At 48.2% G+C, this 14,243-nt stretch overlaps 1 long non-coding RNA gene across 1 annotated transcript; it reads right to left on the reverse strand.

Moving 5' to 3' along the window:
* Window positions 1-3,753: 3,753 nt before the first annotated feature.
* Window positions 3,754-14,043, reverse strand: LOC142503363 (uncharacterized). Its single transcript, XR_012803978.1, has 3 exons — window positions 13,876-14,043; window positions 5,017-5,088; window positions 3,754-3,955 (listed from the first exon to the last, which is right to left on the reverse strand). It is a non-coding gene; the product is annotated as an uncharacterized LOC142503363 (long non-coding RNA).
* Window positions 14,044-14,243: the final 200 nt, after the last annotated feature.

The raw sequence follows: 14,243 nt of genomic DNA on the forward strand, positions 1-14,243 counted from the left end.
GCAAAGGTGGCGATGTGTGGGTGCTGATGGGGGCTGAGAATGGCGGGGAGCCGAGAATGCCAGTGTGCTGGGGGGGCATGGGATACCGGTGTGCTGATGTGGTGGTGCTGGGGATAGTGTGTGTGTGTGTATACATGTTTGTGTGTATACATTGTATGTGTGTGTGTGTGTGTGTGTATATATATACATGTGTGTGTGTGTGTGTGTGTGTGTGTATGTGTACATGTGTGTGTATACATGTGTGTGTATGTATACATGTGTGTATGTATACATTGTGTGTATGTATATATTGTGTGTATACAACATGTTTGTGTGTGTATACACGTGTGTATACACGTGTGTGTGTATACACATGTGTGTGTGTATACACATGTGTGTGTGTATACACATGTGTGTGTGTGTATACACGTGTGTGTATACACATGTGTGTGTATACACATGTGTGTGTATACATGTGTGTGTATGTATAAATGTGTGTGTATGTATACATTGTGTGTATGTATATATTGTGTGTATACAACATGTTTGTGTGTGTATAGACATGTGTATACACATGTGTGTGTGTGTGTGTATACACACATGTGTGTGTATAGACGTGTGTATACACGTGTGTGTGTGTGTGTATACACGTGTGTGTATACACGTGTGTGTATACATGTGTGTGTGTGCGTATACACGTGTGTGTGTATACATGTGTGTGTATACATGTGTGTGTGTATACATGTGTGTGTGTATACATGTGTGTGTGTATACATGTGTGTGTGTATACATTATGTGTATGTATACCTGTGTGTGAGTGTATGTCTCCATGTGTGTGTGTACGTGTACATGTGTGTGAGTATACGTGTACATGTGTGTGTGTGTGTGTGTGTACGTGTCTACGTGTACATGTGTGTGTGTGCACGTGTACATGTGTGTGTGTGTGTCTACGTATACATGTGTGTGTGTATGTGTGTGTGTGTGTGTGTGTGTCTACGTGTGTGTGTATGTGTGTGTGTGTCTACGTGTGTGTGTGTGTCTATGTGTGTGTGTGTGTGTGTGTGTTTGTGTATACGTGTGTGTGTGTGTGTACGTGTGTGTGTACGTGTGTGTGTGTGTATACGTGTGTGTGTGTGTGTGTGTCTACGTGTGTGTGTGTGTGTGTGTGTGTCCTTTGGCCCGTCACTCCGCCTCAGGCCAATGAGAGGTGTGCGGGGGCGGGCCAAGGGACCAATGAGGTGGGAAGGGGGGGGGGAGGAGGTGGGAAGGGGGGGGGAAGGTGGTGAGGAGGGGGGAAGGGGGGGGAGGGGGAGGGGGGAGGGGAAGGGGGGGAGGGGGGAGGGGAAGGGGGGGGGAGGGGAAGGAGGGGGAGGGGGAGGGGAAGGGGGGGGGAAGGGAGGGGGAGGGGAGGGCAGGGGGGAGGGGGGGGAGGTGGTGGGAAGGGGGGGTGGAGGTGGTGGGAAGGGGGGTTGGAGGGGGGAGGGCGGGGGGGGAGGTGGTGGGAAGGGGGGGTGGAGGTGGTGGGAAGGGGGGTTGGAGGGGGGAGGTGGTGGGAAGGGTGGGGGGGAGGTGGTGGGGAGGAAGGGGGAAGGGGAGGGGGGAAGGGGGGGAGTTGGGGGGGGGGAAGGTGGTGGGAGGTGGTGGGAAGGTGGTGGGGAGGAGGGGGGAAGGGGGGGAGGTGGTGGGGAGGAGGGGGGAAGGGGGGGAGGTGGTGGGAAGGGGGGGAGGTGGTGGGAAGGGGGGAGGAGGGGGGAGGTGGTGGGAAGGGGGGGGAGGTGGTGGGGAGGAGGGGGGAAGTGGTGGGAAGGGGGGGAGGTGGTGGGAAGGGGGGGAGGTGGTGGGAAGGGGGGGAGGAGGGGGGAGGTGGTGGGGAGGAAGGGGGGAGGTGGTGGGGAGGCAGGGGGAAGGGGGGAAGGAGGGGGGAAGGGGGGGAGGAGGGGGGAAGGGGAGGGGGGAAGGGGAGGGGGGGAGGTGGTGGGGAGGAGGGTGAAGGGGGGAGGGGGGAGGAGGGGGGAAGGGGAGGGGGGAGGTGGTGGGGAGGAGGGTGAAGGGGGGGAGGAGGGGGGAAGGGGAGGGGGAGAGGTGGTGGGGAGGAGGGTGAAGGGGGGGAGGGGGGAGGAGGGGGGAAGGGGAGGGGGGGGAGGAGGGGGGAAGGGGGGGAGGTGGGGGGAGGGGGGAAGGGGGGGAGGTGGTGGGAAGGGGGGAGGAGGGGGAAGGTGGTGGGGAGGAGGGGGGAAGGGGGGGAGGTGGTGGGGAGGAGGGGGAAGTGGTGGGAATGGGGGGGAGGTGGTGGGAAGGGGGGAAGGAGGTGGGGGGGAGGTGGTGGGGAGGTGGTGGGGAGGAAGGGGGAAGGGGGGGAGGAGGGGGGAGGTGGTGGGGAGGAAGGGGGGAGGTGGTGGGGAGGAGGTGGGAGGTGGTGGGGAGGAAGGGGAAGGGGGGAGGAGGTGGTGGGGAGGAAGGGGGAAGGGGAGGGGGGAGGAGTGGGGAAGGGGGGGAGGAGGGGGGAAGGGGAGGGGGGAAGGGGAGGGGGGGAGGTGGTGGGGAGGAGGGGGAAGGGGGGGAGGTGGTGGGGAGGAGGGGGGGAGTGGTGGGAAGGGGGGGAGGTGGTGGGAAGGAGGTGGTGGGAAGGGGGGGGGAGGTGGTGGGAAGGGGGGGAGGTGGTGCGAAGGGGGGGAGGTGGAGGGGGTGGGGGGTGGAGGGGAGGTGAAGGGGGGGTGGAGGGGAGGTGAAGGGGGGGTGGAGGAGAGGTGAAGGGGGGGTGGAGGGGAGGTGAAGGGGGAGGGTGGAGGGGAGGTGAAGGGGGGGGGTGGAGGGGAGGTGAAGGGGGGGGGGGGTGGAGGGGAGGTGAAGGGGGGGTGGAGGGGAGGTGAAGGGGGGGGTGGAGGAGAGGTGAAGGGGAGGTGGAGGGGGGTGAAGGGGAGGGTGGTGGAGGGAGGTGAGGGGTGGGTGAGGGGAGGTGAGGTGAAGGCCGCTCCCTCAGCCGTCCGGCCGCTCCCTCAGCCGTCCGGAAGCTCCCACGTGGATCTGAGGCGGGAGGCAGCTTGTTGTGGCCGCTCCCCCGCTGTGTCCCGGGCGCTCGCTCCTCCGCTGACTGTAGCGGCGCCGGGGGGGGAGGGGAGGTGAAGGGGGGTGAGGGGAGGGTGAAGGGGGGTGAAGGCCGCTCACTCACCCGTCCGGAAGGTCCCACGTGGATCTGAGGCGGGAGGCAGCTTGTTGTGGCTGCTCCCCCGCTGTGTCCCGGGCACTCGCTCCCCCGCTGACTGTAGCGGCGCCGGGGGGGGTGGGGGGGGGGCTGAAAGCGCGGGAAACACGGGGAGAGGAGGAGGTGCGCGCGGGTGTGGAGGCTGATGTTCGGGGAGGATGAGGCGGAGGCTCCGGGACCGGCGGGTATGTGAGCCCCACCCCCCGGGTTATACATGCTGCTAATGTACACCCCCCCCCTACTGTGTGTGTGTGTGTGTCCCTGTGTGTGTGTGTCCCTGTGTGTGTGTCTGTGTGTGTGTGTCCCTGTGTGTGTGTGTCCCTGTGTGTGTGTGTCCCTGTGTGTGTCCCTGTGTGTGTGTGTTTGTGTCCCTGTGTGTCCTTTGGCCCGTCACTCCGCCTCAGGCCAATGAGAGGTGTGCGGGGGCGGGCCAAGGGACCAATCAGATTTCCCCTAGGGACACCAGACATCCAGGCAGGCAGGCAGGCAGGCAGGCAGGCATACAGTGCTTTCACTAATATAGTATAAGTTGTAGACTATGCAATTAAGTGAATTGGCTGTAAGTCGTCTGGCAGCTACAAAAGGTGTTTTTACTGCATAGCATTACTTGGTACACTTGTGCCATCATGGATTGCTTTTGTACATTGCTTGTTACAGTCACCCATTGCACAGATTATCAGTGCAACTGCATCCACAGCACCCTGGCAGAGCGTTCTCTCCATCAGCTTGAAGAGTTGTCTTGCAGGATGACACTCTTCCCTTAATAATGTTGACCTGTAGATACAATTATTAGCGTTTATTTGTGAAGCGCCAACATATTCCTCAGGGCGGTCCAATGGAGTTATGTATATTATAACAACATAAATGGTTACATACAGGTGAGGACAAACATGCACAAGAAGATACACTGATAGTGAGAACCCGGCTCATTAGAGCTTACAATGCAGAGAACGTTCGATAATACCTCCATAGGGATTGTTGTACTGAATAGAGTTGGTAATATCTTCAAATTTGCTTGGCAAACGTATGATTTTTGCCTTAATTTAGCTTTTTCACAATTTTTTTGTGCAAATTCCCATTGATTGGGAATGCAGAAAAACATGGCGGAATGCAATATTTTCGCCAGATTAGCGCAACATGTTGTGACTTTTGTGTCTACATTTTTGTAAACATGGCACTATATAAAAGACAAATTTCCTCAGGCCATTTGGCTTTTGTGTTGGAATTTGCAAATCCCATGGATTTAATGCACGGCAAACATTCTGAAAAGGTCACCGTTTTTGGGAATCTTTTTGCAAAAAAAAAACAAAAAACTAAACATCGGCATGTTTCGCCTGGCTGGCAAAGTTCTGTGAAAATCACAACCGCTCGCTATTAACTAAAGGCAAGAAATAATTCTATGGTCGGGATTTACTAAGCCACAATGCAGAGTATCGATGCAACCAACGCGTTTGGCGAATCCTGGCCTATGTGTTTAAGCAAAATTTGTGCTTCAAATGTAATTGCGTTGAAAGCAATAGGATTATTTTGTTTGATATGTGGTGCAGTATTTGCACCTTGGGATGGCAACCTCAATTTATAGTAAGATGTTACATTTTGCAACTGTTAAGAAAAGGCTGGCAGTTGGGTATACATTGCTTTGCCACACTGTTATAACGTGTACGCAGTCTTCGACTGAGCCACCTGTGCTGAAGCATGGATATCCTGAAAACCTGACCTGTTGGTGGTCCTTGAGGACAGGAGTTGACCCCCCCCTAGTCTGGTGTAATACAAACTCATCAGCTTTTCTCAATGTGAACTCAGAAGGCAGCATCCACATCCATAATACACCTTACCTTTGAAATACCTCTGAAGTATTTAAGTTACAGGTAAGCAACCTTCTTTTTTTCCAGACACCGTTCATAGGTCTAAAAAAAAATAAAAAAAATAATTGAATCTTCTGTGCAAAAAGTTAAAAAAAAAAAAAAGTGCTATGCATCGCAGATAGCTTTACCTTCTAAAGAAAATAGAATGTGACTCCAGGCACTTATGTTAAGCTCTTTTTTGGCAAATCAGCTTTTTTGTATCGAATCTTGCTTGATTGAATAGCACTGGAACTGCCACAGCAAATGCTATTATCTAAGTACAGTAATTAAGGAAATCGTGCTTGTCACTCTAAGTGTATAGGCGATGTCTATTGTAATAAAGTTAAATGATAAAGGAATTTTTAAACAAAGGGCATCCACTGAAGTGTGGTGGCTTCTGACATTCGATGAAAAAGTGCCTGCAATAATTATTCTGGCAGTAGGATTCGATGCATTTTTTTCTTGTGCCTTTAAATAAAAAAGTGAGTACAGGAGATGCGTTGTAATGCAGCAGCTTGTATGAATACGATCACCTGGATACTTTTAATACGGGTAACAAATTCTTATCTGAACACCATTTTCAGGAACATGATCACGTCAAAGCTTACACAATGCAATTTCTTGATTCTCGGAGCAAGCAGGCCCCAAGCACTTCACTTTGCATTAAATTTGCCGGTGGACTAGTTTTGATGTAGCGTAATGTAACAGGAAGTTAGTAACTGATGCATTTTTTTTATATGTGCCTCATCATGCTTCTAAAAATGTAAGTTGCCAAGAATTCCTTCCATGCATATATTGTATGAAATTTTGCATAAGTGACTAAGGATTTAAAACAGCGTTTCCTCCAAAAAAACTAATAATAAAAAAGCTTAACTGCAGTGGGTGACCCTCACCCCACTCCCGCCCCCCCCTAGGTTCTGCATATATTTGGGTCCAGTTCCAGACTTGCGCATAAGATAACTAAGCTATTGCTTAGGGCTGTGGTCTCCAACCTTTTTTGTGCCCAAGGGCACACTTCATACTTCAGGAGAGTGGTGGGCAGGGCCGTCTTAACAGCATTATAGGCCCCCGGGCAAAGCAGTGCACTGGGCCCTGCCAACTCTACGCTACAAGTCTCCTTCTACCGAGTTAGCGGGAGATTTGAATGTTGAGGCGGGTGATCGGAAAATTAGTATTAAATTCTGATCTGTGCATAGATTAGCATGGGGCCTGTTGCAGGGTACATGCAACCACACACGCGGGTTCTCTTGATAAGGCTTCTTTATTGAGCCTTAAAAACATACAGCACACAAAACAAAATCGTTTTTGACAAAGGGCGACGGCCCGAAACGCGTTCGAGACTTTTAACATATCCCATGCCATGATGTCTACCATGGAATAAAGGATTTTTAACAGCGGTATCTAGCCCCCTTCTTACTGCAATTGCTGTGCTCCGTTCTTTCCGTGAGGATATCTTGTCACAAAACAAAATAGCTTCTCTTCAGCGTACAAAATAGCTTCTCTTCAGCAGACAAAACAAAATAGCTTCTCTTCAGCATAGAAAACAAGGCAGCTTCTCTTCAGAATGCAGGACACAGACAGTTCATCACACATGTACTTTGAAAAACAGTAATTTCTTCAGTATTTCAGTCCTGTCTCCTGACCAGCTAGCCTCCATGTGTGTACAGCCTGGGGGGTTTAAAACACCTTGGTTATGCAGCTGGGGTCAGACTAATTAAGCAGCCCTTCTCAACTGAAACTTAACCTCATCACTGCTGCACTGCAAGCCTAAACATAGGTTTGCCAGGTATATGGCTGGTGACAGTCATTCACCCTGTCACATTCCTCCCTTGTTAGTGTGGGGCTGGGGCCACGCACAGCTGAAGCCCGACCATCCACCCCTTCTCTAGAAAAGAAGGCCGAAAAGTTAGCATTTGCATTTTCTTTTCCAGGCCTGTGCTGAATCTCAAATGAGAAGGGTTGGAGGGCCATATACCACCTGGTCAAACTAGCATTGGAGTCCTTCATACTATTTAACCACTTCAGTGGAGCATGGTCCGTCACCAGAGTAAAATGGACTCCTGCCAGGTAATGCCTCAAAGCCTCGATTGCCCACTTTACTGCGAGGCACTCCTTCTCAATCACTGAGTAGTTTTTTTCCCTCGGGAACAATTTCCTACTCAGAAAAAGGATCGGATGTTCCACTCCCTCAAACTGTTGTGACAACACTGCCCCTAGCCCTATCTCTGATGCATCAGTTTGCACTACAAAAGGCCTGTTGAAGTCTGGGCTCCTAAAGACGGGACCCTCTGATAGACACCTTTTTATGTCCTCAAAGGCTCTCTGACACTCCCTTGACCATACCACTTGTGTAGGGGCACACTTTTTTGTGAGGTCCGTTAATGGGGCTGCAACTTCCGAGTAGTTGGGAATGAACTGCTGATAGTACCCTGCTAAACCCAGCAGAGAGCGTACCTGCGTTTTTGTTTGGGGGGTCGGAACTTCTTTCAGGGCAACTACCTTGTCGGCTAGTGGCCTTACTTTTCCACCTCCCACTGCATACCCTAAGTATTTGGTTTCCGCCTTACCTAAGGCACATTTCTTAGGGTTGGCTGTGAGCCCTGCCTCTCTTAGAGATTTGAGGACCGCTTTCACCCTATTTAGATGGGCCCGCCAGTGTTTACAATAAATGACAATGTAATCTAGGTAGGCTGCGGCATTAGCCCTATGGGGTCTCAGCATTTATCCATGAGTCTCTGAAATGTGGCTGGGGCTCCATGCATTCCAAATGGCATTGTCACAAACTGGTATAAACCCATGGGAGTGGCAAAGGCTGTTTTGCACTTGGACTTTTCCTCTAAAGGTATTTGCCAGTATCCTTTTGTTAAGTCCAGCATGGATATATATTCCCCATTACCAAGCGCGTCAATTAACTCATCCACCCTTGGCATCAGATATGCGTCAAACTTGGATACCGCATTGACCTTTCGGAGGTCCACACAAAATCTTACCTTCCCATCGGGTTTAGGGACCATAACTAGTGGACTACACCACTTTACTGCATGATTCCTTAATCACTCCTAAGTGTAACATTTCTTGTACCTCCTTCTCTACCAGGGCCCTACGACTTTCAGGCAACCTATAAGGACGGGAACCTACTTTTACCCCAGGTGCTGTCTCTATCACATGTGAAATTAAATTAGTTTGCCCTGGCAAATCAGAAAAAACATCATGGAATTGTGTAATTATTTCTAACAATTCCCCTTTTTGTTCAGAGGACAATTGTCTACCCATTGGGATTTTATCGTCACCCACGATGTTCTCCCATGGGGGCTGAGGACCCAAGTCTGTTTCCTCCTCCACCGGGTGGATGAATAGAGACCGTTGCATCTTCCAGGGTTTCAGCAAGTTCACATGGTAAATTTGTTTACCCTTCCTGGACCCTGGTTGAGTGATCTCGTAATCCACATAACCCGTGCGGCGGAGTACTTTGAATGGGCCCTGCCATTTGGCTAGGAGTTTGCTCTCACAAGTGGGTAGCAACAACATCACCTGATCTCCTGGGTGAAACACTCTCATACAAGCATTTTGATTGTAACGTCTCTCCTGACTGTCCTGGGCTGATCTAAGATTCTCCCTAGCAAAATGCCCGACCACATCTAGGCGCTTCCTAAGGTCCAATACATATTGCAGGGTATTCTTAGAAGGGGACCGCTGTTCCTTCCAGGACTCCTTTAGGAGGTCTAGGATACCCCGGGGTTGGCGGCCATACAGCAGTTCAAATGGAGAGAATCCAGTGGAGGCCTGGGGAACTTCCCGCACTGCAAACAGCAGAAAAGGGAGAAGTTCATCCCAGGCTCTCTTGTCTGAATCTACAAATTTCCTCAGCATCCCTTTTAGAGTTCGGTTAAATCTTTCCACCAATCCGTCAGTCTGTGGATAGTAGACCGATGTCCGAACAGACTTGACCTCTAGTAATTTTAAGACATCCTGCATCAGTTTAGCCATAAAATTTGTACCTTGGTTGTCAACATAACCTGGGGAAGTCCAACCCGTGAGAACAGCTCCAACAACCTGTTGGCTACTTGCTTCGCCGTAGCTGTTCTCAGGGGGAACGCCTCAGGATATACCTGTGTCCTTTGCAGAAGGTGCTAGAGGTCCTACCAAGTCTACCCCAATCCTCTCAAAGGGAACTGACACCAAGGGTAGAGGAACCAAAGGGGCTGGTTTTTGTCCCTTCGGACTAGTTAGCTGGCACTCCGGACATGCCGCACATAACTTCACAATATCACTATGCATCCCTGGCCAATAGAATCGGGATGAAATACGGTCCAATGTTTTATCCCAGCCAAGGTGACCACCCTAAGGGACAGTATGGGCTAGAGTTAACACAGATTTAACAAACGCCTTGGGAACCAATATCTGTCTGGTGACCTCCCCTGTTTGTGTCTGCCTATTCACCCTATACAGGATATCATTTGATAATTCAAAATGGGGGAATACTATCACCCCCTGTGCATTTAATATCTGCTCATCAATTTTTACCACCTTATCATACTGTCTAGCAAGGACTGGGTCTTCCCTTTGCCTCTGGTGAAAATCAGGGAGGTATAGGTCTGGTAAATCTCCAGGGCCCATACCCCCCTCCCTCTGGTCATCCCCAGCCATCATTTGTGACTTCTGGCTACTAGAATGGTCACCTTGAGACCCAGATTTCTGCAACCAGTCCTGTTTGTCCAAGCGTCTTTGCTTCCGAGTCTTTTGAACCCGGTGTCTACTGGGAAAAAGGTCTGCCGAGAAGGGGAACAGTTTGCCAGGGTTCTCCTGAGCCATAGAATAAGGCTCCTCGTGAGAGACTGGAGCCATTAGGTCCGAAAAGAAAGGCCAGTCCCAGCCGAGCACAACGGGGGCAGGGAGCCAAGGAGCGACTCCTACTTCGAGGTAGGCCTCCTGACCTTTTACCTGTAGCCGGATTTTAGCCGTCGGATACTGTTTTACATCGCCGTGTATGCATTCTATACTCCATGGAGAGTCAAAAGAACACACGTTAGGCGGTAACAGTTCCTGGAAGACCAGAGTTTTCCCAGAGCCCGAATCTACAAGGGCCTGGACGGTTTTTCCCCCAACCTGGGCTGGAAGTAGCCAGGGCTTGTAATTTTCTCCAGTGAAGGCCGAGGCGACGGTCCTGCTGAAGGAACAATCCATCTGTGGACAGTCCACATGCCGGTGGCCTTATTCTCCGCAGGCGGAACATGGAGAGGGTTCCATCGCAGGAGGGGGCCGTGGATAGCGCTCCGCTGGACCGCATACTAGAGACCAGGCATCTGGTGGGTCCTGTGGGCGACGTCCTCGGAAGTTCCTCTTATTTGGCGACAAGCCGACATCAGGAAGGGGATGAGGGTCTCGGCGGTGCCCGTCGTTTTGACTTCTTCCTTGTTGGAAGGACTGCTCCTTTCATGGCACTTGGCGGTTGCGCATGGAGGGGCCATAGTTTCCCCGTTGTTCCAATCTCCCTCTTTGGGTCTCTACAAGTGCTGGTGAAGTTGGATCCTTCGGGTCCAGGGCACTCGCCTGATCCTCGGCCCCAAAGGAAGTTCTCAACGAGTCGGACCGCCAAAGCTAGGGTTTCAGCAGCATGGCGTTTTACCCACGAGCGTGCGGAAGGGGGTATTATCTGTAGGAAAAGTTCCAAAACCACTTGCTCAAGAATTGCCTCCTTAGTGCTCTCCTCAGTTATCAACAGAAAAAGGATACTCAGTCTATTGTATTACATATTTTGAGAGTATTTTCTTTGTGTCATGCCTTTATAATCTCATATTTTAACGTACGGCATTAGGCAAAAGATTTATTAGACGGTTTGCAATAAATACGCTTCTGCAATGTATTATAAATTATAGCTGAACTACTTTGAAACCCACAAGTAACCCCTCCTGATCTTTCTTTATTAAATCTTTCACTTGCAGATGGGCCATTTCATACATTAATTCTGAAGTGTGTGTGTATAGTAACCATGATGCATTTTAAACTGTGGTTTCAAAAAAATATATATATACACATACGTGTAAGTGCCGGAGAAAGCAATATTTTCAATACATCTGTTTTCAAACAAAATTTGGAAAAGTATCACATGATGACCACATCTATCAGAATTTGGGGGGAGAAAATATATGCTTTCTCTTTTAAATCTACTAATATTTAATCAGCGGTTACTAAAACCTATGTGTCACCTATGTGTCACATACGGCGTTTCATCTGATTAACCCCTGAAGAAGTCTGTTAATCAGATGAAACGCGTAGGGAAGGTGTGCAGTGGACTTTCCAACGCTTGCCATTGAACTGCTGAGAATCTGTACCGGTACGGTATTTAGAACGGTTCCCGTGACGTCACCCGCTGGTCCGCGACTTCAACCGTCCCCGGTGGGAACTAAAGATCAACTGTTTGGTGTATACCGGGGGAGAGACCATCGTGGAGTGCCTGATACGTCAGTTCCTGCAGGCAGTGAACAACGGAGGCAGCAATCTGTTCCAGTGGAGTCACGGAGGGACTACAACAGCAAAGCAGCGTTTCCTGGTCCTAGGAGCATGAGTATTACTCATACAATGCTTTTAATTGTTTTATGTTTGTGAGTTCATTTTTATTGAGATTTTTGGGAATTAAATATATCTATTTTGCACAGTAATGCACTAGGATTTGGCGCTTTTTTCTTCTTATATTTTTCTATGCAGGTGGAGAGGGAGGTCGTTGTGCCCTTTTAAGAAGCTGCCTGTTGGTCCTAATAGTGCTACTGTCACTCCCCAATTATTGGACTCATTTGTTGGACTCTAGAGGACTATCTGCATTGTGCAGATTAAGGCAAAGTTCACAGCACCACACAACATTTATTTGTATAATTGCATGTTTTTAGCTTTTTTTATATCAGACATTCACAGTGCATTTTTGGTATATTAATTAATTTCATTATTTAGGATATATTGTATTAGTATATTATTATATTAATTCATTAATATCATGTTGATGTATTTATGATTTATTACCAGTTCAATTAATTTTATATATCCTATATTTCTGGCTTTCCACACACGAGCGCAGACCCTTATTGTATATATATATATATATAAAACTATATATATAACTATATATAACAATATATATAACAATATATATAACAATATATATAACAATATATATAACAATATATATATATATATATATATATAGCAATAAACACACACACACACACACACACACACACACACACACACACACACACACACACACACACACACACACACACACACACACACACACACACACACACACACACACACACACACACGTATATATACCACAAAGCATTCATATTTACAAAGCCAGGTGTTCAAGAAAAGGAAACAATATATTCCGTCAATAATCATATCATATCATATATATATGTGTGTGGGTCATCATTGATGACCTCCCCAATTAAGCCCTCTTTGTAGATCAGCACAGATCCGGGAAGGGTCTCGGCCTGTCATAAACACAAACATCTTGTATTTTTAAGACAAACTGTAACCACATTAACCCCTGAAGTACCAGATAGATTAAAAGACTTCATATCTCATGATATTATCATGACACTATGTATAGTTGATAGTGTGATACAAACCTTCTCTAGGAGCACGATTGCCTTACTATGAGCGTGTGAAGAGATACTGACCCGTGCCAGTGCTGTACATATGCATATCAATAAATAAGGTACATTTTTGACTAGCCAAGTTTTGTTTGAGTATGTTTCCATTTATTCCCTTTCTTCCCTGAATGCTCATGTCAATGTCACACTTACCTCAAGGAAGCAGGGCTATATTTGTTTTTTGTTTTTTAAAACAAACTCAACAGACTGTTTGAAATCGGCGCCCCTGAGAATGGGAATAAAACCTCAGATGGTGAAACAAATGTAATGTAGGTAGAATATCCATATTTTTGTTTAACTAATTTGAATGTAAGGACTGCTGTTGGACTTTTTAAACCGTGATATAGCCTGATTCCTGCTGAACGCAGATTCTTAGTTGAAGCTTCCAAAGCGTGTCTAGGAAAGATTACCACTGGTAGTTGCAGTGAGAGGAGGTCAGACCTCTGGAAGCTGTCAGGCGTTTAGTTCTTTATTTCAAAATCCAATTAGATAAGAGGGTCAGGGTAGCTGCATTTCAGATATTCCAGGGCAACAGTGGTCAGTCTTAGAGATGTGTGGGCATTCATGAGCCAGAGGAAATATACTGCAAGAGGAGGGAGAGGGGAAGGATGAGGGAGGGACTGAGGCAGCGAAAATGCTTGGAATCGACATGCTGTCCTTTTATCTTTGTACGCGGCAAGGACTTTAAGGAACTACTCAAATGCGCTGGATCTTGCTGGAAAGTACACGGTGGGGCATAGGTGACCACTGAGGCTGATCCACATCTATATAAAGACCAGCATGTTAGGTTTAAAGGTTATCCCAGCTTCAGCACAGGTGGTTCAGTCAGTGGCTCAATCGAAGAATGAGCCACTGATTGAGCCACATGTGCTGAAGCTGGGACTGATCTTTAATAGTATATTATAAATGTAATTCATATAGTTGCTATGTATAGTTGTGTATACATTTTCTTTAGCTAAATCCACTTTTTTGAAGCAGCACCCCCACCCCCTCCAAATAAATCTAGTTGACAAAAATAATAACAAAAAGGCGCAAACCAATATATAATGCTTGCAATCTAAACAAACAAAAGGAAAACATTATGAATGTCCAGTAATAGGAGGGGGCTGGAAATACCTAAAATAAAGAAAGAGAAGCCAAATATGGTGAAGTATGTATATTTAGGATATCTCACAACGCAAGCACTGATCCTACTTACGATGTGGTAGATAAAACAGGCATGTCGGTACAGAGACCATCTTAAGCAGCAACAATGCAGGGAAGTGGATAATCGGATCACACCCACGGATAGAGAGGACGCCGTCTATCTACAGTCTTCAGATGTCCTGGACGGCTTGTAATCAGATTCCTCTTCTCCTTGGTGAATCGATCTCGCGATACCTGCACGTTGGTTGAAAACAGCTGCTGCTGGTGTAGTGTATACTCCGCCGACACTCCTCAATATATATATATGGACAAAAATATAGACAGCGCCTTTGGGGTGATTCAATTGGACAAAATTGACCCTAATCTAACAAAAAATGTACATGGGTAAATATATAAACACATATATATATGTATATGGGT

Source organism: Ascaphus truei, chromosome 10 (assembly GCF_040206685.1).
Source record: "Ascaphus truei isolate aAscTru1 chromosome 10, aAscTru1.hap1, whole genome shotgun sequence".
Lineage (NCBI taxonomy): Eukaryota > Metazoa > Chordata > Amphibia > Anura > Ascaphidae > Ascaphus > Ascaphus truei.